The sequence below is a fragment of the Cucurbita moschata genome, unplaced genomic scaffold (genome assembly GCF_002738365.1).
Source record: "Cucurbita moschata cultivar Rifu unplaced genomic scaffold, Cmos_1.0 Cmo_Scf00078, whole genome shotgun sequence".
Classification (NCBI taxonomy): domain Eukaryota; kingdom Viridiplantae; phylum Streptophyta; class Magnoliopsida; order Cucurbitales; family Cucurbitaceae; genus Cucurbita; species Cucurbita moschata.
In genome coordinates, this window is record NW_019268594.1 from 351,388 (window position 1) to 372,788 (window position 21,401).

General features: G+C 35.5%; 2 long non-coding RNA genes and 1 other non-coding gene across 4 annotated transcripts; 1 reads left to right on the forward strand and 2 right to left on the reverse strand.

Moving 5' to 3' along the window:
- Positions 1–1,183: 1,183 nt before the first annotated feature.
- LOC111438623 lies at positions 1,184–2,590 on the forward strand. 2 transcript variants are annotated; one of them, XR_002709702.1, is made up of 3 exons: positions 1,184–1,385; positions 1,589–1,734; positions 2,575–2,590. It is a non-coding gene; the product is annotated as an uncharacterized LOC111438623 (long non-coding RNA). The 2 variants fall into 2 exon arrangements; XR_002709701.1 differs by lacking the exon at positions 2,575–2,590 and adding an exon at positions 1,811–1,871 and having other exon boundaries at positions 1,589–1,701.
- A 2,260-nt stretch (positions 2,591–4,850) lies between these two features.
- LOC111438627 lies at positions 4,851–5,493 on the reverse strand. The gene is made up of 2 exons (XR_002709704.1): positions 5,429–5,493; positions 4,851–5,069 (listed from the first exon to the last, which is right to left on the reverse strand). It is a non-coding gene; the product is annotated as an uncharacterized LOC111438627 (long non-coding RNA).
- A 6,170-nt stretch (positions 5,494–11,663) lies between these two features.
- Positions 11,664–11,801, reverse strand: LOC111438644. The gene has a single exon (XR_002709709.1). It is a non-coding gene; the product is annotated as a small nucleolar RNA Z247 (small nucleolar RNA).
- Between the last annotated feature and the right edge of the window lie 9,600 nt (positions 11,802–21,401).

Consider the following 21,401-nt stretch of genomic DNA (forward strand, 5'->3'; position numbering starts at 1 on the left):
AAAAAGGGGAAACGAGGTGAGTATAAAAATATAATGAGTAAGCAACCTACTTGTAGGCTTTTAATCGCATCCAAGTTTTGGAGAGAACCACCAACTATGCTCTAGACCCTAGAGTCTCAGTATTCTCAGGTTTGGGGTGGAAGGACTTAACCTTTAAAGCGGTATTCAGCGTTTGAGGATGAGGTGCTCCCTCATAACTACATGTACCCCTCGTACAACCCAGCTAGAATTAGTCACTGCATGGTCAACGTCCTTCCACAGGACGGATTCATCATGCAGGCAACCTTGACCCACCCTCGCGATCAACATCTTACCATAAGACAGATCCCCATGCAAAGTAGTCGATCTACCACTGAGTAACACTTCCCTAACAGACGTCTCACCAAGCTCAACAGTACCACACCAAAGTAGGAAGGGAAGAGTAACACCTCCCTAACTGGTGTCTCGCCTAGCTCAACAGTACCACACTGGAGTAGGAAGGAAAGTGGAGTATACTCGAACGCTATACCAGCTACTGTTGGCTAAGAGGTGGTTCTAACGTGATTCTCTATGTCTCAAGGGTAGTTAAAACTATTGAGTTTGGGGCCCTGGCTTCCAGGTTCACTCAATCAAGACTTCCAAGTCCATAACAATCCAAGGTTAAAGGGTCTCTCCCTCTAAGCGTCCCTCACGACACCACTGACCGTAACATCAAGAGGGTCCCCCATCTAAACCCAACTCAATCCCTACAATAGTACACCCTAGGCATAACACAACAATACAACTTATCATTCATATCATAAGTTCACACAATCATTCAACAGGAGTTTATGTATGATTAACAATGCATTCAGTCATACAAGCTCAACGGGGCGGTAATATCCATCAACACCTAGAGCACAGATACACAAATCCTCCCATCCACCAATATAGTATGAATAGATAAAAGTAGTAGTAAGATAGTCCAACAAGCATATTGTAATAACCCAAAAATAAAAATAATATGTGTTTAGGTAGGTACGTTTTTGTGTTGATAATTATTATTATAAAGATAATTATGAAATAAGTAAATAAATGAATTCATTAATAAAAAAAATAAAAATAAAAATAAAAGAAAGAAAGACAGTAGCTTCTGAAGCGGCTGCCACGAAGAAAGGAGGAATGGACAGGTAGTTTAAAGGGGAAAAAGAAAGAAAGAGGGAAGTGTGAGGTGGTGCGGATGGTTCTGGGATTAAAAACTAAGAACAGAAAATAAGGAAAAACAGTAAACAGGGGAAGAGAGTTGAAATTGGTGACTCTTTCGAAATTCCTCATGGTTTGGGGATTTCCTGTCGGGGCGCAAGCTTGAGAAATTCCTCAGTGTTGGAAGCTCAAAGGGATAAGCCATATTACGCGTTTATTCGAAAGTAAGAAAACCCATTTGACCGAATCTTTAAATTCTGATATCTTGGTCTATACTGGGTAATAAGTTATGAAATATGACTTGTTAGAATTGTAATAAGGAGATCTATAAAGTTGTAGTGGAAGTCGGGATGAAATTCGGGCTGTAGGGGTGGAATATGGCTTCAGGACATAATCGGTGTTAATAGAAAAGTTGGGAAAATTTGAGAAAATGCAAGGAAGAAGAAGGAGCGTGTGCACTACACGTAGGGCGCGTGAGGAGCCGCAAATGGGCTTGCGACTGGGAGTTCTCCTGGCGCGTGGGACAAACACACCGAGAGCGTGAGGGCGCGTAAGACCTCATTTCGGCCTCCGGTTTGTCCTGTTCGATTCGTTTTGACCTGTTCTATCTAGATTGACCTATACTTACCTTGTAAATGGTGAAATATAGGTCTAATTGAAGGAAATTGTGTTGAAATACCCTATTAAACGTACATTCAGGGAGAAAGGGATTCGAAACCAAGTAAGTAGCATATCCATCCTTGAACTAGTTCTTAACTTGTTGACAACATGTGAGTATCTTGTTTACCTGATTAAGAGCTTAGTATGTTAAAATGAGCTTTGATGATATTGAATGTTTATTGTATATCGTGATTGCTTGCCTGTGATGTAAGCATGATATAAATGATTACTAGAATGTTCTATATGTTGAACATGATAAATGTATGAAAGCATGCAGTAAATGAGTATGTTATGCATGTTAATGGAAAGGTTATGACTCTAGGATATGCTTATTGGTTGTTGAGCCATAGCTTATTTATATGAGTACGATAGTCTACTAATTCCCGCGGAGTTCCTGACCCAACGCACTGTGTGTTAAGTCAGGGAGCATGAGTACTCCTGACCGTTGGTATATGAGATAAACAGGTCGCCCGAGAAATTAGTAGACGGGCTGTATTTGGCCGAGAGCGAGTCTTACATACGAGTCCGAAAATTTTAGATAAGCATATCGAGAGAGAGTCAGTAACCTAAGCTGGCGGTAGCTGAGATACCTCATTAATAAACGGATGACTCTAGTAAGAGAAACTAGGAGTCAATGGCTAATAAAACTTAAAAACACCTGGAAAGATTAGTTATGAACTCATGAAAAATAAGCTCACTACTTATTGGGTAATTTAATTACTCATCAAAATTATTTTTAACTTTTCTTTCCAGATTTAGTTGATGCAGGCCAACCGAGGACGAGGACGAGACCAGCGGGCTAGAGACTATTTAGGAATCCATGTCTTACTTTGGTCGTTTTAAGTTTTAAATAGTACTGGTTTTAAATGTTTTTACGGGATGTTTTTAGAAATATTTTGAAATTTATGATTGGTTGTCAGAGTTTATTATCGATGTCAGTGGTAGCTCCTGTGAATCGCGTTGACGATGAGCGGGTGTTACACATACAAACATCGAGTACGAAATCTCATTAAGGCAGCAAGTACAACAAGTATATATTTAATTTCCCTAGTACAAAGGATCATTAGATCTAGCCTCTTAGGGGTAATTTGCTCTAGCATGTATGCAAAGCCAAGTGCACCCTACAAGTATTACTTCCTAATTCTGTGTGGTTACTTACAAGAATGAAGCGTGCCCTTCATGTATGCAAAGTCAAGTGCACCCTACAAGTATTACTTCCTAATTCTGTGTGGTTACTTACAAGAATGAAGCGTGCCCTTCAAAGCTTACTTTTTGGCTAATTAAGAGCTAGGGATGTATGCAAAGTCAAGTGCACCCTACAAGTATTACTTCCTAATTCTGTGTGGTTACTTACAAGAATGAAGCGTGCCCTTCAAAGCTTACTTTTTGGCTAATTAAGAGCTAGGGATTTCCAACGCGCGTGTGCGGACACGCTGAGAGGATGGAGTCGCGCGCTGAGGGGTCGCCATGTGGCGAGGGCTAACTGGTCCACTGAGAGCCACGGTGTGCGTTCGATTCTGGAGGATACCTATGGTTTTTCCCACTCTGATGCGTGGCGAATGCGGAGTCAGGTCGGTTGACGGGTTCGGGTCGCACGCGGGTTCACGGATCTGGTAGCGGGCACCAGCCTTTAAACCCTACCTGACGCAATATTTCTCTGCCATTACACGTTGACACGTGTCTCATCATTCCGGCGATGCGCGGCCCTCTCTTTGCCTGACACACGTCTCTCCGTCATTCGTCTCCTTCCTCTCATCTCTTCGATTAACCAAAAAACCAATTATTTTCTATTTTTTTTTTATATTTTCGTATTTCTTTCTACACAACTCGAATTAACATAATTTCTTCACAAGATTTGTAGATCTCATATCCCTCCACATGTAGGTATTTTTCTTGTAATTTATTTCTAACCACAGAGGTAATAAACTTAGTCCAAAGTTGTCAAGAAACATCAATACTTACCTCCTTTGGTGAAAGCCGAAATTCCTATTTTTGATCTGAATTGATCAAGACCTACTTCACGGATAATGAGCGCAATCCTCTCTAAATTAACATATTCAAATTTTAGAATCTAACTCTCAATATTTCACACAAATCTGAGGAAAATTCGAAAATAAAGGTACAAGAACTTACCTACGAATTTTCCTCGTTCCTTGACGGTATTGGACGACTCAATGATCCAGAATGCTTTCGATAGGTTCTATAAAGAATTTGTGAAGAAATCTCAGCTGGAATTGGACTCCTCATGATCGAATCGGAAGTGGCAGTTACTTCTCCTCTCAGAGAACTTTTTTTTTTTTTTTCTTTTCTTTTCCTCTCTTTCCTTCACATTTTTATTTCTTTTCTTTTATTCATCGTTTACTAACCTCCCTTTCAGGTTCTTAAAGGAGGAAGATGGAAAAATGACCAAATTACCCCTCTGGGTTGACTTTGGCCATTTTTTCTCTATATATTTTTCTTTAGTTTCATAGATATTCCTAAGCATTTTTCTCTTCTACCTCATCTCAAAATTTGGTCTCTAAGATCCTCAATAAAATTTCGGAAGTTTAACTTCAAGGGAAAAAATTAGGTTTTAAGTTTCTCGTCGGAGTTTGTGTATTACAAGGCATTCCTGTACGACTGACGACGACATCGCAACTCGAGACCATGACACATGCATAGGGTAGTCGTATTTATTTTGTTAGACTTAGGCTAGAATAGGAAGTTTTTAATTCAAACGTTTATTTATTTTATTTAGTCTTTTGTTGTGTCGTTTTTAAAGGTATTTTCAAAACACATACGTCTATGACTGTGTTTTAAGATGAAAGTGACGTTTTATGAAAGTTTAAATGAAGTATTTTCGCATTTAATGTTGATGATATGTATACAGTGGTGACCTTAAATTAAGTAGAAAATTTCGGATCGTTACAATATAATTCAAATGACATAAAACATAAATTCTTAATGAAATTGATGGGGTGAATTAGAACGTAGTAGTTTAGCATAAATAGTGCAAGAGCATCGGAAAATTCAATAATTAAAAGTGGTAGTTGGATACTACCCTATTAGTAATTTCATATATTTTATATTAATACATGTATATATTTTTAACCGACCATAGGAACCAAAACAACTATATCATCATCGACATCAACCCAAACTCGTGAAGGATTGAAATTTAAAATTCTTGGACTCCCAACTTGAATCTTTTGTGCTTTGACGTTGGGATTCTCCATTTCTATTACTTGAGCATGGCCATCTACTTTTTCCTATTTAAAACAAATATTCATGTTAAATTTGTTAATACATCTCAATGCAAGCATATTCACACGATATAATTTTTTTTTTTAAATAAAAATTCATAAGAAGTGATAATTATTTTCACTTGATTTTAGTTAAAATCAATTAAAAAAAATCTAAATAATATTATTATTCTCCAAAAAAAAAAAATCACTTATTTTATAGGAAAATTGTCTATCTATGTTATTATTTAGTCGGAAAGAAAATCAATATTATTTATATTCATAGATAATTCGAACAACAACCTCAAAGTTTACAAACCGCTCTATTAAACCATTTGGAAACAACTTCAAAATAATTACAAAAATATGTGATAGGAAGAACCTACAAGGAGGACACACTTGATCCATCAGAAATGTTTAGCTTACTCTTTTGTTGAGTTGTTTGGCCAAAAGGGGTTGTATTTGATAGCCAATGCCTACTAACCCTTTAGAGGCATACTCCTTTTATAGTAATTTTCTTGAAAGATAAAGTTCTCTTTATATTATTTACATTAAAGATAGGAATAAGAATAGGAATGTTTACTTTAGGAAAGTGTCTTTTTTATTATAATTATTTACGAGTTAATTTTTAACTTTTGCATTTAGTTTTATTATATAATAGTAAATAGTGTAATTTTGTTGAGAATATAGCTTAATTCTATCCTATACAAAATTTAAAAGGTTAAATCTAGAAACATATGTTGCAACTTTCATATAATTAATTGAAGATAAATGCAATCGAACATAGTCACGTGATTCCACGAAAGTATAAAGAAAATTTATCAAGTAGAGAAAAATAGAGGAAGAAGAGCAAACAAAAAATCACTCAAATTTAATGGAAGATTGTTCCTATTTATATAGTTTTTTTTTTTCCAGAAAAAATTACTCAAATCTTTTATATTTAAGTTGTATAGGCATGTAAAAGTTATGCCTTAACAATTTTAAAACCAAATTCTAAGAAAGAGTTTAAATTGATTTTCTTGTAAAAATTTAGGGTGGTAATTGATACAACTCTAAGAAAGAGTCTATTTGTAGCCCAATCTTCACTCACGAGCCCGTCCCATAACGTGTCTTTGGCCAATCCAGCATATTGCGAAAGTTGACCCGCATGCACTCTCGATCCACCCAATGACTCGACTCACAACTTGCATGCTTTCTTCGTAACCCATGTGCGGTGTGCGTGATTTAGCCGCTCAGTGGTGACTCATCTCAGCTCGCTTATCTGTTCAATTCCCTGTGTGCGGCTCACACTCGGCTTAAGCAGCTCATTTAGGTTCGGAATAAAGTTTTTGGTATTAATCTCTATGTTTTTTACTCTTTGGAGTTGAGTGATTCTAGTATAGGACAATCAAGTAAGTGGCTTCTATCAGTTTGATTGGATGAATTGTATTATGTGTGATGACGCGTACTCCTTCCATATACTTATTATATGTATGATATTTTAGGTTAGAGTTTAGGATTTAGGATTTAGAATACCGGAGAAAAGCAGAGAAGACTATAGCCCATCCATAATTTGAGTGGCCCCAAAAAAATATAAAAACAAAAGGAGTTTTCATTATAATATGTCTTTTTTCCATGTAAGAAGAACCATTCTTTTATGGCTTAAATTGGGTAAAAGAGAGAGAAAAATAACCAATATTTAAACATTCCCAGCTTTACTCATCCAATAAAACCTAACACTAGATCATCCTAAAACATAGAGACTTTAACTTGAAATTGATATTATGGGTTCACATAGATTGACTTGAATACAAAGGACAAAATTAAATTTTCATTAATTACAAATTGGTGACACCAACCTAAGCTAATTAAGTAAGTGGTCTTACTATCGACATGATTATATTTGATGTTGACACGTGCCCCGTAGTTCTGCACATGTCATATATATTGATATGTGTAAATTGTTTGTGGATCGATATGCTTATGATATGTTATGTATATGTTATAATATGTGAATTGTATGATAATACTTACGATACAATGTGATCAATGATATGTTTGAGATAGGATATGAGAATGATGCACTAAACATAATGTAATAGTAGGAGTAAGATATGTTCATGTCATGTTAAGGTTAGGTTACGTATCGAAATGCTATGGATATAAGAGATTGATAAAAACTATATGGTCATAATCGACTGATAAAAGAATACGATTAGATTAAGGGTAGAAAGGGATAAGATTATGATATATTGATAGAACGATTGTGTTAGGACATTCCTATAACGTTATGACTAAGATACATTCATGTAACGATATAATTGTGATATGTATAAGGACATTAAGGCTATGATATATTAGAGAACGATATGACCATGAAGTGTTTACGATTTGATATGATTATGATACGACATGTGAATGATGTGTATATATATATATATATATATATATATATATATATATATATATATATATATATATTTGGGATAGGATATAAAATATGTTATGGTAGGAGATATGTGATAAATTGACATATTTATGATATGATATATTGTGATGCGATATGTTATGGTATGATATGTGTGATGAAATGCTATGTTAAAATCATGGAACGTTATGTTATGTCTCCTAAATTTTGTGTATATAGCATGATATGAATGACATGAAATCGCGATAAATGGCATGAAATATAACCCCGTTAGAATTATGTATGATATGAGCATTGAAAAATTAGAAATGATATGATATGAATGAAAAACGATAGTGGATTTATATTTAATAATGTTGAAAACGGAAAAATATTGGGACTTCATGCATTATGTGTGCTCATGCATTGGAGGATACCCCTATGTCATCACGAGGTCACAGACGCGTAAACCATTAGGTAGGTGAAGTATCATTATGTTTTACATAATGCTGTCGTGACGGTTACTAATTCTAATGGGTGTCTAGCATAAGGAGCCACCAAAGCAGGCTCGCCCGACAAGAAAAGGGGCCCAATGGTGTGCGAACCGACTGGTGAGCCTATACTCGCACGTATGGACTGTGTGTAGAGTATATAGTGCCGTAGGAAAACAGACTGATATGATAAGTCCCCTCATTACATTCACATGTTCTTGCATTTAACCTCCGATAGTGGGGGTCAATTATTAAGTATTGCTGTAAATACTCAAGTCGTGTGCTACCTCTATTTCAAGTTAAGGCAAAACATTCCTCTATGGTTGACGACGGCATCGCAAGTTGAGACCATGGCACACACATAAGGTAGTCGTATTTATTTTCTTAGACATAGGCTAGAATATGATGTTTTTAATTTAAATGTTTATTATTTTATTTAGTCTTTTGTTGTGTCCTATTTTTAAGGTGTTTTCTCTTAAGATGGAGGTGATGATTTATGAAAGTTTAAACGAAATATTTCCGCATTCAATTTTTATGATATGTATACAGTGACGACATTAAATTAAATAGAAAACTTTGGGTCGTTACCGTTTGTCTTGCATCATACATTATGTCATGGTTGTAAGCTATGGCTCATGCATATTTGTGTGACATGTGCATTGGGATATTTCCCATTATGAAGAGAACATATGCATACATTATAACTTATGATGTACATCATTATGTTCACCATGATATTATGTGGGTCATTTCTTTCTATAGTGTTCAACATAGAGCCCGTTAACGAGTGCTAGTCTGATGAGTCAGGCCCCCAGGGGGTGTGTGATCCTGCCTTATGAAGCCATGCTCGCATGCATGGGTCATGTGTAGAGAAGTACACATCCATGCTTACCCAAACATGAGAGCAGCATAAGTTCATACTATGATAGGTTAAAATGACAGGTCCAACTATGTTGCATGTTTTTTTGCATTTAATGCCCTAAACAATTGAGTTATTACTCAAGAGTTCTTAAAATATTCGTCAGCCTACATTTTAGGTAAAGGTAAGACACTTTTGTACCAATAACGGCGACGTCGTGACAAAGGTTATGTAAGTAGTGTCAAGGTAGCTACATTTATATCTATTTTGCAGCTCTTAAGTAAGATCTAAGTCATTGTTTCAATATTTTCTTTATTTTATTTAAATTTTATGTTACTTGTTTTCGTTTTGTTTTAAGAATTTTATTTCAAACATTAAATTCATAGCATCATTTATGAACTATTTTAAATTAAGATATCCATATTTTACTGTCATGTTATCCATGTAGTAACAATTATATTTTAGTATAAAAATAGAGTGTCACAAATACAGTTTGAAAACACTATCACATCGAGTAAGAAATATTTGTTTTTCCTACATATCACAATCTAATTGTTTTTCCTATATCACAATCTAATTGATCTCAACGCTATAAGTATGTTCGTAAGTGAGGAATCGTCGATGGAAAGAAAAAGGGTCATCCCAATAAGTTCGAATTAGAGGAATTATGTTTTGGAATTGTAATAAAATATGAGAATATGGTACACATTCAAGATATTTTTCAAGGAAGGCATGGAGTTATTTTTTAGTACAAAAATAACATTTTATCATTTCAAATGTTTCAAAACAACGGTGGAAAAGGAAATTGGAATGCCTATAAAATGTTTAATGACAGATAGAGGAGGAGAATTCAACTCTGTAGAATTCAATGATTTTTGCAAACAGCATGGAGTGAAGAAGCAATTGACCACATCTTATAGCCCACAGCAAAATAGAGTGGTTGAACGCAAAAATCGCACTGTGATGAACTTGGTAAGAGCTATACTGATAGAGAAGAAAGTGCCTAAAAATTTCTAGCCTAAAGCAGTCAAGTGAACGATTCACATTTTGAATCGATCACCCACTCTTGCAGTAAAAGACATGACACCAGAAGATACTTGAAATGGAGTGAAACCATCAGTAGATTATTTCAAAGTTTTTGGATGTGTGGGACATATTCTTATTCCAGATGCCAAGAGAAGTAAACTTGAAGATAAAGATGTAACATGTGTTTTATTTGGAGTTAGCAGCGAATCCAAAGGCTATAGAATGTTTGATCCAACTACATATAAAATTATAGTAAGCCATAATGTAGCTTTCGAGGAGGATCGTGAATGAGATTGGAATTTTTTTGAGGTGAAACAAAATTGAATGTATGTAGAGTAACGGGTAACTTGAATAGGTGTCAAGGCACTTATACCCTTTATGTAAAAAAATTGTAGCCTATAAAGACACATTCCTTGGATCGAAAAGAGAGCTTTTGTTTGTTATAAGGGCGAAGATGAGGCCAACAAGCACACCCAAAAACTTTAATAAGGAGTAATTTTGTGAAGTATGAAAAAGACACTCTAGGGGGCATTTCTTATCGATGACACAAGTAGGAAGATGATTTGTGAGATATGTGGCTGTAAGAAACGCGTCATCCCAAAATTTAATAGGTACATCAGCATGAGCTAGAAGGGCTAGGCCAGTTTCAACAATATGATGGTGCTTGCGTTCAGCAGACCCATTTTATTCATGTGTGTGAGGGAACGAAACATGATGAGCAATTCCAATGGAACAAAAAAATATGTTATGAATTTTCTGATATTTTCTGCCCCAATTAGACTGGACACACTTGATTTTTGTATCCAGGATGCGCTCAACATGAGCTTGGAAATGCAAAAGTATACGAGGAGCTTATGTATGATCATGCATCAAATAGATCCACGAAAATTTACTAAAATTGTCAATGAAGCTTATATAATATTTAAAGCCCCCAAAAAAATGGAGGTGTAGGACCCCAAACATCAGAAAAAATCAGTTTCAAAGGTGACGAAGACCGATGAAAAGAACTAGTATATGGTAACTGATGAGTTTTTGCTAACTGACATGCATTACAAACTGGCAAAGGTGACTCACTAGCACACGAAATATTATTGAGATGAAAAATTGACTTCACTACTTGAGATGAAGGATGTTCAAGACGTGCATGTCATTGGGAGTGACTAGTAGATCTGCTCTCACTAAACCGAGCTTGAGATCATCGACATCATATGGCTTGATAGGATAGAGACCAAACTCACCTCCTGTCCAGAAGACTTTTCCTCGATCGTCGATTCATAATAGAAAAATACCAAGGTGGTATTCAAAGAATATGTCATTATTATAGGAAAATTTATAAATGGAAAGAAGAAGTTTGAAAATTTCAGGCACAAGCAAAATATTAGGCAATGCAAGAGGACGAGTAGCAGTATTAATTGAATAATGACCAGTATGCAAAATCTGCAAACCTGCTTCATTGCCGACTTGAACTTGTTCACCTCCATGATAGCGTTCACGCACAGCGAGGCGATCTAGGTTACTAGGGATAAGATCAGTGGCGTCTGTGTCACTGTACCAATTTGGATCAATCTTGTAGGAGGAAGTAGTCGCCAGTGCCACAGAAGGAGGTTCATCTTGATAAGACTCATCCATCCTATACCAGCAGCGAACGACAGTATACCCCACTTTTCCACAGATCTGGTAGGAAGGATAAGCAGAAGGGTCACGATGAATACCAGCCAGACGAGAGGGCGCGACACCTCAAGAATGGTCACGACCATGATCCCCACGTCCACAGTTCTTTTGCTAACCACCATGACAAACCTAATTGACCGAAGATCCAGGATTTAACTGAAGTTCACTTGGTGTTGTAGCTGGCGAACTTCAAACACCATTAGATGTGCAAACACATCATCAAGCATGAGGGCTTCACTCTTGGTAGTCATCAAGGTGACGAAGGGATCATAGTTAGGGCCGAGACCAACAAGGAGATACGCGATCATGTCATCATCTTGCGAGGCACCACCGGCGACGGCCAGCTTGGATAGTTAAAGTATTTTTAGGTATTTAGTTAACTATTTTGCAAGATTTTGGTGAGTTTGTATTTCTTGTTATTTGTAAAGCTATAATATCTTCACTTGAAACTACAGTTGTTTATGTTTCTGCTTAGTAATTCTTCGGTCAAAACATGACCATTGGTATCAGAGTCACCATTGGGCTTTGTAGAGTAGTAATTTTTTAGTGATCAAATAGAGAGAGTATTAGTGAAGACAAAACTCTAACGAAAATCGCTCACTTTGATGGTCACTATGATCATTGGAGTAAGCTGATGGAAAATTTGCTTAGAGCAAAGGGTCTATGGAGTGTGGTAGAGATTGGTTTTTCAGAACCAGAGCAAGGAACAATACTGACTGAGGCACAAAAGGGTCACCTTGATGATGCTAGACTCAAAGATCACCAAGTAAAGCATTACCTCTTCCAGGAAATTGATTGTACTGTTTTTGAACAAATCTTGAATTGTCGCACAGCCAAGATTGTTTGAGACCCAATGAAGTGAAAATTTGGTGGAAACCAAAAAGTGAAGAAATCTTTTTCTAATGTATTAAGGAGAAAATTTGAGATCCTAGAGATGAAGAAGGATGAAAGTATCACAGATTATTTTGCAAGAGTAATAATAATCTTCAACAAGATGAGAAGCAATGGAGAAAATATGCCAGCCAAGAAAATTGTAGAAAAAATTCTGCGTACCTGCTTGAAAAATTTACTTATGTTGTAGTATCCATTGAGGAATCCAAAGATACTGATAACATGTTCATTGATGAATTACAAAGTTCATTCTTGGTGCATGAACAAAAATTTCAAAGATCCAATATTAATGGAGAGGAGCAAGTTTTAAAAGTCGAAGGTCGAACGGAAATAAGTAATAGAGGAAGAGGAACTTACAAGGGCAGAGGACGCATAAGAGGGAGATCAAATTACAATAGAGCAACTGTTGAATGTTATAGGTGTCATGACTTAGGTCATTTTCAATATAAATGTCCAAAGATGAATAAGGAATTAAATGGCTCATATGGAAAGATATGAAGCAAAACGGAGTGATGCTTGGTTCTTAGATTCTGGACTCAAACCATATGTGTGCAAGTGAAGGTATGTTTTCAACCTTAGACAAGACATTTTTCCATATAGTCAAGCTTGGAAATAATACAAGTATGAAAGTTATGGGAAAGGGTGCAGTGAAATTAACTTTGCATGGGGTTCGTTACACTATTAGTAATGTGTATTGGGTACCTGAACTCAAAAGTAATCTCTTAAGCGTTGGATAACTACAAGAAAAAGAAGTAGCAGTCTTGTTCAAAGATGGTGTATGTAGCATTTATCATCCACAAAAAAATAATAATAATAATAACAGAGTCATAATAATAATAACAGAGTCAATTATGAGCGCAAATCTTATTTTGCGTATTGAACCATTTGCCACAACAAATGAAGGAAGATGCCTCCGATCAGTCAACACTTTGGCACCATCGTTATGGTCATCTCAGCTACAAAGGCTTATGCACCTTGAAACACAAAAACATGGTGAAAGGTCTGTCGCAAATTGTAGCTTCAAACATCACCTGTGAGGGATGTATGAAAGGCAGCTCCAAAAATGGGTAAATGGAGAGCAACAGAAAAATTGGGTCTTGTTCATGCAGATCTATGCGGTCCGATTTCACCAGCTTCAAGTAGCCAGAAAAGATACTTATTGTGCTTTATAGATGATTTTTCAAGGAAGGCATGAAGTTATTTTCTCGTACAAAAATTAGAAACATTTTATTATTTCAAATGTTTCAAAACAATGGTGGAAAAGGAAATTGGAATGCCTGTAAAATGTTTAAAGACAGATAGAGGAGGTTCAACTCTGCAGAATTCAATGATTTCTACAAACAGCATGGAGTGAAGAGACAATTGACCACAGCTTATACCCCATAGCAAAATGGAGTGGTTGAACGCAAAAATTGCACTGTGATGAACTTGGTAAGGGCTATGCTCACAAAGAAGAAAGTGCCTAAAAATTTCTAGCCTGAAGCAGTCAAGTGGATGATTCACATTTTGAATCGATCACCCACTTTTGCAGTAAAAGAATGACACTAGAAGATACTTGGAATAGAGTGAAACCATCAGTAGATTATTTCAAAGTTTTTGGATGTGTGGGACATGTTCATATTCTAGATATCAAGAGAAGCAAACTTAAAGATAAAAGTGTAACATGTGTTTTATTTGGAGTCAGCAGTGAATCCAAAGGCTATAGAATGTTTAATCCAACTACAAATAAAATTATAGTAAGTCGTAATGTAGCTTTCGAGGAAGATCGTGAATGAGATTGGAAACTTTTTTTAAGGTGAAACAAAATTGGACTGGGGAAAATATTGAAATTGATGAGAACACAGCCGGAGAAGGAGAAATCACGGAGGAAACGACTGAACTGGTTGTTGAAACAATTGAACGAGTTGCTGAAACTGAAGAAGGGGAAATCACGGAAGAAAAGACAGAACCGGTTGCTGAAACAATTGAACCAGTTATTGAAAACAATTTTCTCGTAGCTGTTGCACCAGATTTGAAAATAACGGAGGGGAGAAATCGACATCTACCTGTATGGTTAGTAGATTATAATTCCGGTGAAGGCTTATCCGAAAAGCATGGAATTGATTATATGGAAGATTGGTTGGAAAAGGCTACCACACAAGAGCATGTAATTGATTATACGGAAGTATACGCACCTGTGGCCAAATGGATACTGTGAGAATGATCATTGCTTTTGCAGCCCAAAAAGATATGAAACTCTATCAGTTAGATGTCAAATCAACTTTTTTATATGGCTGAGTTAAAAGAAGATATTTTTGTTGAACAACCAAAAGGCTATGAGAAAAAGGGGAGTGAGGAGATGTGTACAAACTCCAAGAAGCTTTTTATGGATTAAAACAAATACCTAGAACCTGGTTTAATCAAATAAATTTCTACTTCATCAAGGAAGGATTCAAAAGCAGTTTCAGTGAGCAGACACTCTTCATCAAGAGGAAGGGGGGTAAAATTCTTATTGTAAGCATTTATATTGATGATCTTTATTTACTGGAGACGATTGATCGCTCGTGGATGTATATAATAAAATGATGTAAAATTCAAAAGAATAAGTGCAAGTATACACTCTTACAAGTAGCAAGTAATAAGTAAATTATCAATTCGACAAAGAACCTATCTTTTTGGTTAATTTTATCGCTGGAAATTAAGTGAGTTTTTGGGTAACATTCAAGTGAGTGTTGGTGATTTTGACTACTTAAACAAAATTAAAGAGAGTGCCACTACTGCCGAAGAACAGAAAATGATGAGAAAATCAACTATAATGAGGAAGGTTTGGCTAAGAGAGATTAAATAGATAAGTTGTGGAGTTTTTGAGAATTATTCCCAACCCTTCTATTACCCTTCAAGTCCCCTTGCAATGGAATTAAAGTATTAAAGAGGATTTCATTGCTCCCCCTCTTCTTCCGAATAAGAGAACAACTATGTATGTAAAATAGCTAATTAAACACACATGTAAATCATTAATAACAACTCTTTAATAAACTAAAATTGAAACGTCAACGTACTTAAACTATATAAAACTCTCTCACCTCCCCTATAAAGTTTAGCTCTCCATACAAACTGAATTAAACAGGAATCTGCATCTCAATCATGTAAAATTAATGGAATAAGAAAAGAGAATAAGGAAATAGAGAGTTATATCGCTTTGTTGCCGTTCGTCAATGGAAGTTCCCTTCGGGCTCTCAGGTCCACCTCTTTGACCTAATCAATCTTTATTGGTCTCCTTTTCTTTCTACTGTCAACAGCTGCTGGATTAGGGTTCTCTTCTTCTCTCATTTCAGAGCAGAGGCTGTCTAATTCGATTTTTCTCTCTCATTTCAGAGCAGAGGCTGTCTAATTCGATTTTTCTCCCAAAGTGTGGCTCTCTCTATTTTAGGTATCCTTTCCCTTTTATAATGCTTGTTTCTTCTCATTTAGGACTGAGTAGGCTGCTGTCTAATTCGATTTTTCTCCCAAAGTGTGGTCTCTCTATTTTAGGTATTCTTTTCCTTTTATAATGCTTGTTTCTTCTCATTTAGGACAGAGAGAGGATAAAATCGTCTACCTAGGATGTTTCCCGATTTGCTACAGCATCATGGTTCAGAATAAATGTTATGGAATTTTACTAAATAACTCAATTAAGTATACAATTAAGCTCGATTTATGCAAATTGAACTTCTTTTCATATTAAATCATAATTGACTATTTCATGTATACTAATTAGAATAAATGAAGCAATTAATGAGAAAATAGTGAGTATAAGTGCAAAATTAACTATAAAGACTTGATATAACTCTACTTATGGAGAGTTATCAACAATGAAGAATTATTGGAGGAGTTTAAACGTTCCATGAAGAAAGAGTTTGATATGATTAGATGATATTTTTATATGTCAAAGAAAGTATGTTACTAAAGTTTTAAATCGATTTGACATAGTGAATTACAATTCTGTTTGCAATCCCATGTTCCATGACAGAATATTGGCAAAGATGAAAATTGTGCAAAAGTAGATGTAACTTTGTATAAACAAATAGTAGGATGTCTAATGTATCTCACAGCTACTCGTCCTGATCTTATGTTTGTTGTAAGTTTGATTAGTCGCTTTATGACATGTCCAACACAACAACATTTTGCAATAGCTAAAAGGGTTTTAGGTACGATAGATTATGGTGTATTTTATAGAAAAGAGGAGTTAGTGATTTAATTGGATTTACTGATAGTGATTATGCCAGAGACATGGAAGATAACAAAAGTACTTCAGGCTATGTGTTTATGATAAGTGGAGGAGCAGTAGCTTGGTCTTCTCGTAAGCAACCTATAGTCACCTTATCAACAACAGAAGTTGAGTTTGTTGCTGCTATTTCCTGTGCATATCAAGTTGTTTGGTTGAAGAGGATACACAAAGAGATTGGTCACTCTCAAATAGAATGAACAAAGCTAATGTGTGATACTATTTCAACTATTAAGCTATCCAAAAATCCAGTTCTATATGGACGTTCCAAATACATAAGAGTTAGATTTCACTTTCCTAGAGATCTTACAAAAGAAAAATAGTTAATTTATTATTTTGTGGTACTCAAAATCAACTTGTTGATTTGTTGACAAAGCCTCTAAAATTAGAAGCATTTCAGAAGTTGCATAAAGAACTTTGTGCAGAGTTTTTCTGACTTAACTAACTCTTGGCAAACAAGAATAAGTTGAAGGGAGGAATTGTTAGAACAATTTGAATATGTCAAAAATAGTTAAATAAATATCGTTTCATTTGGATAGTTACATTATTTTTTAGGTATTTAGTTTAACTATTCTGCAATATTTGTGGTTAGTTTCTATTTATGGTTATTTCTAAAGCTATAAAAATCGAGTATTCGATAATATCATCACTTGAAACTCCAATTGTTTATGTTTCTGGCTTAGTTATTCATTAAAACTTAACAGGTTAGCCCTTCGATCTTGCAAAAATAATCTGCAGTAGACAGATCGTATTTCTTGGATGTGGCGAGCTCAACACGGATCTAAACAGTGCGAGTACGAGTTGACTACAAAAACATCCGCTAGAGGGTATCTCACGCGCTCCTTGGACATAGTCGCGGCAACCACATCGCAAAGAATCTCCTCATACATGAGGAGAGAAGACCACTAAGGAACTGTTTATCTTGATCATACCACCCATCATAGTCCGGATTAAAGACTAGGTCAGCACCAGCAGCGATTGAGGAAGGGACCAGCTTGGCAAGTCTGCCAATGGTGTCATCGAGGTACCCCATAAGTTTCATACTCCGTAGGTGTGGGAGGAGCTGGGCGCGCGATATGATGAAGTTGTTCTTGATGAGACGAATTGTGACAGCGTGGTGGAGAGGGATTGGAGTAAAGGTCGACGTCATGGTAGATGAGATCGTGTTGGAGATGGTAGATGGGGAGGAGGAGGAGGAAGAAGAAGACATGGTAGACATTGTTAATGAATAAACTTTGGCTCTGATACCATATATATATATAGGAGATGTGTACAATGAAGATTATATTCGGGTCTTGATCCACGGTAACAAACCAAGAGACGCAGCTCTAAGAATAGAGGATTCTCCTACTATGTATAGATATAACCTTCTACGTTTAACAATATGATACCCCTTACATTTCAAGTAAAGGTAAGACACCTCCTTTGATCCTTAAGTCGGTGCGTGAATAGCTAAAGTAATGCTCAAACTTCAAATTCACCTTAGAGGCTTAAAAATAGTCAAATTCACCTTAGAGGCTTAAAAATAGTACAAACTAGACCTGAACTTCTTAAAGTCCAAAGTAAATTTTGTGGATACCTAATGGATTAACGATCCAATGAGAACCTATAAATAGGTTGCTTACTAAATATTTTTATACTCACTCATTTTCCTTTTTTTTTTTATTTGAAGTGCTCACCGTCTCCTAGTCGAGGTGGAGGAGCATTCGAGAGCTGCGTGGATACAAAGGAGGTCATTCCAGAGCATTAGTCCGTCTTTATATTTTTAGTCTTTTGTATTTCGTTTTGTAATCGTATCCGAAATTATTTCCCAAATTTAAATAACATCAATTTATATTTAGATTTTATTTTATATTTAATTTGAGCGTGTCTTTAAATTTCATCCGATTTTCATCATTTAGCCTTTGTCTTTTTTAGTCACCCAAATCTCCTCTCGAATATCTATCTTTTTTAGTAGGTTGGTAGAGTTTTTTTTTTTTTTTTCTCCAATATCATGATTCATAAGGCAATTATTCTATTTTTATGTTCGTTTTTATTTTTTTGGTGTTTTAATTAGCAAAAATGTAATAAACTTTTTAAATAATTTGTTTTTATAAAAAGTTCATATTTTTTTAAATATTCTGATAACCTTAAAAAAAAGTAGACATCTTTCAAAGTTTTTTTTAATAATATTTTATAAAAAGTTATTTTTCAAAAAATTATGATAACCTTACAAAATAGACATCTTTTGAAGTTTTTTTTAATAATATCTTATAAAAGGAGGAAGATAAGCACGGTTAAAAGTAGACAGTCTCCGATGCTTTTCGTAATATATTGTGACACCTGAGTAAATGACCTGTATATGAATGAATTAAAGACTACATTCAAACGAGAGGAGTCCAAGTAAATGAAAGTGTAATAGCCAAAAATAAATAAAAAATAAATAAATAAAAATAATTATAATAAGGTAGTTAAAATAATAATAATAAATAAATAAATAACATTTCCCCACCTCTCTCCACTAACCTCTCATCCCTTCCCACAATTATCTCTCCTCCACCCACACCAACTGCAAAAAAAAACAGAAAAACAACTTCAGATTTGAGAAGTAAAAACAGAAAAACAATAACTTCAGATTTGAGAAGTAAAATGACTTTCAACAGATTACAGATTCAGAGTTTGTCATTTATTACGGTAATATCCATCTCAGATTTCCTTTTCTTGTATAGTGATGGTTATAACAAATTAATTTAGGATCAAATCTTCTTTCCTCTTACCGTCTGTAACAATCAGATCCCATATATAATTATTAGGTGTCAGATCTCTAAACTAGCCGGTACTTAAACTTGGCCAGTAATATCTGTCTACACAATTGAAAAACTAATTACATAATGAAAAAAAAATTACAGAATGAAAAGGGAGAGAGGGAGGGAGATTGAGGAAAGATTTGTTAAATAGTATTTAACAATAAAAGGAGATAGGTAAATTAGGGAAATAATTTTTTAGAGTTCAAACTTGAAACTGATCTCATGAGCTCATATAAGTTGACTCGGATTTCAAAGGACGGAATCGAACTTTCATTAAAGATATATTTGTGACAATGACTTAAGCGAGCCAGGTAAGTGACCTTACTATCGGCATGGTTATATTTGATGTTGACACGTGCTCTGTGGTTCTGTACGTATCATATATATTGATATGTGTGAATTGTCTGTGGATCGATATGCTTCTTATATGTTATGTTATGTTATAATATGTGGTTTGTATGATAATAATTATGGTACGATGTGCTCAAGGATATGTTTGAGATAGGGTACGAGAAGGATGCACAAAACGAAATGTAACGATAGGAGTAAGATACGTTCATGAAACGTTAGAGTTAGGTTACATACCGGAGTGCTATGGATAGGAGAGATTGATGAAAGAATACGGTTAGGTTATGGGTAGAAAGGGATAGGTTTGTGATAGATTGATAGAACGATAGCGTTAGGGTACATTCTTGTGACGATATGACTAAGGTACGTCACGTAATGATATATCTGTGATAGGTATAAGAACGTGAAGGCTATGGTAAGTTAGAGAACGATATGACTATGAAGTGTTTACGTTATGACTTGGTTATGATATGATACATTGTATGCTAGATTATTGTGCTTAAGTACGAAATCATGTGAACGTGAATGTATGTTATTTATGCTGCTTAGTTGATGTGATATGAATGCATGTGACGATGTGTGGCCCTTGTACGATTATGGCTTGTTGTATGAGTATTGGAATGTAACTGAATGAATTGTATGACATGAAATACGATAAATTGCATGATACATAACCCTGCTAGGAATATGTATGATATATAACGAAATGAGAATGAGAATGACATGTAAGCATGAAAACGTGACACGAGGTTATGTTCATTAAATGATGACTGTAGGATTAGTGGGACCTCATGCATATTGTGTGATCATGCATTTGGGGGGATACCCCTATCCCATCACGAGGGTACGGACGCATACATCCAAATGACAGGTCAACGATCGTTATGCCCTGCATAACGCTGCCGTGACGGTTTTAGTTTTAACGGGTCCGGGTAGGCCCTCAGAGCATGCCCACCGGCTAGGGACAGTGGCCCAGCGGTGTGCGAACTAGCTGGTGAGCCCATACTCGCACGTATGGGTTGCGTGTAGAGTATATGGTACACGTCCACGATTACCTGTTAGGATTACACCGTAGGGAAAACGAAATGAAACGAAACGAAAGATAGGTCCCATCATTCCATTGCATGTGATTGTTGCATTTAACCCCAATAGTGGGGCCACTTACCGAGTATTTCTTTAAATACTCAAGTCATGTGCTACTACATTTTTCAGGTTAAGGCAAGGCATTCCTGTACGGCTGACGACGGCATCGCAACTCGAGATCATGGCACATGCATAGGATAGTGGTATTTATTTTCTTAGACTTGGGATAGAATAGGATGTTTTAAACTTAAACGCTTATTTATTTTATTTCGGGTCTTTTGTTGTGTCGTTTTAAAGATGTTTTCTAAACACATAAGTCCATGGCTGTGTTTTAAGGTTATGTTTTATGGAATTTAAATGAAGTCTTCTGCATTCAATGTTTATGGTATGTATACAGTAGCGACCTTAAATTAAGTAGAAAATTTCGGGTCGTTACAGAAAGTTACTGCTTATACAAACAAGGTGCACCTTCATTTTCGGTAGTTCAATCATAGGAACTCCATAATTAAGCGTATTTTGCTTAGAGTAATTCTATGTTGGTTGACCTCTTAAAAAAATTTCTGAGATACATGTGA